We start from the raw sequence: 4223 nt of genomic DNA on the forward strand, positions 1-4223 counted from the left end.
CAGAATTTTAAGATGATTTCCAATTGGCCATGCCCTTGTGTGGGTGAGAATAAATAAATAAAAGAAGGACAGTAGAAAAGCTGATTAAACCAAAGATGAATTAAGATCTTTCCCTAGGAAAAATATCAACATCTTAGAAGATAGCTGGACCAATATGAAGAGGCAAGTAAGAGCTAAAAGACCAAAATCTTAAAGGACAACAGACTACACCCAGGTTTCTTGGCTCCTACAGGGTTATCTGAAAAAGGGAGAACACCTGACTGCTATTAGGACCCAAAGAAATCCTCCAGAGGAGAAAAGGTCAGATCATCACAGACTGGAGCAGCCTCTGAAGATGGAGGCAAGATATGGAAAACTCTAAAAGCTGCAGAGAGAGAGAGCGCAAATAAAGAGCCAGAAGAGAACTGTCCCCTGAAGCTAGCTTGGTTCTGACTGGAGAGGAGAATATCACGGTAAAATATCAAAATTATTATTGGATGATTTCCAGGTGATGATGTTTCAGATGAGGACACAGGAGTTGCCTGTGTCCAAAGAGAATAGGCTTGAAAACTTTATGCAATCCCAGTTCTAATGATAGGTTCGGTAAAGGTAAGACAAATAAAAGAGGAACCACAGACTGAGTCCAAGCCTGGTTCAGAAGTGGGTCTGATGGGCCAGGCGCAGTGGCTCACGCCTGTAATCCCAGCATTTTAGGAGGCCAAGGCGAGCAGATCACTTGAGCTCAAGAGTTCAAGACAAGCCTGAGCAACATGGCAAAAGCCCATCTCTACAAAAAATACAAAAATTAGTCAAATGTGGTCACACAAGCCTGTGGTTCCAGCTACTCAGGAGGCTGACACAGGAGGATCCCTTGAGCCTAGGAGGTTGAGGCTGCAGCGAGCTGTGATTATGCCATTGCACTCCAAACTGCAAGACAGAATGAGACCCTGTCTCTAAAGACATTTATTTATTTATTTATTTTCTTTTTATTTTTTGAGACGGAGTCTCACTCTGTCGCCCAGGCTGGAGTGCAGTGGCGCGATCTCAGCTCACTGCAAGCTCCGCCTCCCGGGTTCACGCCATTCTCCTGCCTCAGCCTCCCAAGTAGCTGGGACTACAGGCACCCGCCACCATGCCCGGCTAATTTTTTGTATTTTTAGTAGAGACGGGTTTTCACCATGTTAGCCAGGATGGTCTCGATCTCCTGACCTTGTGATCCTCCCACCTCGGCCTCCCAAAGTGCTGGGATTGGGTGTGAGCTACCGCGCCTGGCCAAGAAATTATAAAAATTTTAAAAGTAACCTTTTCGTGGGAGATTTCTCCCAATTCAGGGGTCAGGCAATTACAGGCCACCACCCATTTTTGAAAATAAACTTTTATTGGAACACAGCCATATCCATTTGTCAAAGTATCGTCTATGGCCGTTTTCGCAGTGTAGCAGTTGAGTTGTGTCGTTGCAGCAGAGATCATATAGCTCACAAAGTGGAAGATATTTTTATTTTGGCCCTTTACAGAACAAGCATGCTGACGCCTGTTCCAACTGGATTTACATTCATGGATTGTGGACATGTGGACATGAAACACAGACTGCCTTGGATCCTGATGAAGCTGGAACCAGTATTATTTTCTGCTTTTATCTTTAGCAATAATAACATGGGCCTGGATTATACCAGGAGGTGAGTTGTGGGTCTATCATTTTGCTTGTGTTCGGGGAACAGGGTCTGCTCAGGGCTGAAACTGGCTTCTTTAGAAAAAGTCATGGGCACAGGGCTGGCGCTGCTATTTCCTTCTTGCATGATCTCTCTTTCAACCCTTTAAGAAGGCTCCTGGAGACTCATTCAGCCTTTGAGATCCTAAAGGAATCACACCTGTTTAGGGTAAACAGCTCAGGTTGCAGCTACTGAAGGATCCTCTACCTGACCATCATAATGAGACTCCACATGGCTAAGATTGAACAGATAAGAAATAAGGGAAGATGAATTTGGACTCTAATTGTTTTGGTCTTACAGCTCATAAGGGTAAGAGGGGCCGGGTATGGTGGCTCACGCCTGTAATCTCAGCACTTTGGGAGGCCGACGTGGGTGGATCACCAGAGGTCAGGAGTTTGAGACCAGCCTGGCCAACATGGTGAAGCCCCATATCTACTAAAAAGACAAAAATTAGCCAAGGATGGTGGCGCAGGCCTGTAATCCCAGCTATTGGGAGGCTGAGGCAGGAGAATTGCTTGAACCCAGGAGGTGGAGGTTGCAGTGAGCCAAGATCGTACTACTGCACTCCAGCCTGGGCGACAAAAGTGAAACTCTAGCCAGGCGCGGTGGCTCACGCTTGTAATCCCAGCACTTTGGGAGGCCGAGGCGGGTGGATCACGAGGTCAGGAGATCGAGACCACGGTGAAACCCCGTCTGTACTAAAAATACAAAAAATTAGCCAGGCGTGGTGGCGGGCGCCTGTAGTCCCAGAGGCAGGAGAATGGCATGAACCCGGGAGGCGGAGCTTGCAGGCACTCCAGCCTGGGCGACAGGGCGAGACTCTGTCTCAAGAAAAAAAAAAAAAAGTGAAACCCTATCTCAAAAAAAAAAGCACCCCAAGCCATTTTACTCTGCAGCTGAGGTGGAGTGAAGAGCGCTGCCCCAGAGTAAGTCCTGGCGTCTCTCTGCCTTGCTCCACCTTCCCAAGCCCATCCAGGAAGGATGACTGATGTGGCCAGCTGGAGAGTTTGAGAGAAGGAACTGGGCATGTGTACTCTGCCATGCCTCTTGCCTCTTTTAAGATTGGCCTGGGGGTGGGGGGTTGTCTGCTGAGCAGCAGGGCAGCTCTGTCCCTCTGGTGGACCTGCAGGCTGGGACAGTATGTGTGTGGGAAAGGGTGGGACAGCATGTTAGCAAGACTGGCCATACCTAAGCATAGTCCCCAGATATTAGGTTGGTGCAAAAGTAATCGTGGTTCTTTCCATTACTTGTTTTCTTGTTCGGTTTTGTTTTGTTTGTTTGTTTTTGACACAGAGTCTCATCTCACTCTGTCGCCTAGGCTGGAGTGCAGTAGCGCCATCTCAGCTCACTGCAACCTCCGCCTCCCAAGTTGAAGAGATTCTCCTGCTTCAGCCTCCTGAGTATCTGGGATTATAGGCACCTATCATCACACCCCAGCTAATTTTTGTATTTTTAGTAGAGACAGGGTTTCACCATGTTGGCTAGGCTGGTCTTGAACTCCTGGCCTCAAGTGATCCACACGCCTTGGCCTCCCAAAGTGCTAGGATTACAGGCATGAGCTACCGCACCTGGCCCATGTTTTTGCCATTACTTTTAATGACAAAACCACAATTACTTTTGCACCAACCTAATAGCTTTCTTACTCATAAAGGTGGAACTTTCATCATTGTCTTCCTAACTTAAGCATCTCTTTCTCACTTGGTTCTGAACCTCAGTATGAAAGAAAAGGATGTGAAGCATTGGCCCTCTAAAATCCCAACATCTGCTACCTCCTTTTCCTTTTTTTAGCTTGGCTAATTCGCTCACATTCTTCACGTCTCAGCTCAAAGGTCCTTTTCTCCAAGAGGCCTTCCCCAGACAAAGAAAGTCCCCTGGCAGTATGTATGCTTTCATAAAACCCTCGGAATTTCTTTTTTCTTTCTGGCCTACATTGAAACTGTCATTGACAAAAGCAGAATATCTCAACCTCGACACAATTGACATTGGGGGTCCAGATGATTCTTTGTGGTGGGGGCTGTCGTGGACATTGTAGGATGTTTATCAGCATCCCTGGCCGCTCCCTGCTGGATGCCAGTAGCACCTCCCCTCCCCCCGCAGCTGTGACAATCAAAATGTCTCCAGACATGGCGGAGTGCCCCACGCTATATTATTGGGTTCAAGGCCAGTTGCATGAGTGCACGGCGTGTGCAGTCACAGGGCCCCATGCTCAGAGGGCCTTGTGCTTGGCTGAATGCTCTGCTGTCATCATGATATTCTTTTTGTTTGGTTGGTTTTGGTGCAAATTTAATTTTATTAAAGCAGCCTTGATGACAGCTTGATTTTAGGACTTCGACTTCCAGAACTGTAAGACAATAAACGAGTGTTGTGGCATATCATTTTCAATTGTGTGACAATTTATTGGCTGGCAATGAAATTATTAATAGTTTTTGAACAGGGAACCTACAAATTATGTTGCAAGTTCTCACTGTGTACCTTGTTTTTTAACGCTACTCTCCTCATTTCAAAGCAACGATGGGGGCTTTGGAGGAGCAAAGA

Source organism: Hylobates moloch, unplaced genomic scaffold (assembly GCF_009828535.3).
Source record: "Hylobates moloch isolate HMO894 unplaced genomic scaffold, HMol_V3 SCAFFOLD_21, whole genome shotgun sequence".
NCBI lineage: Eukaryota > Metazoa > Chordata > Mammalia > Primates > Hylobatidae > Hylobates > Hylobates moloch.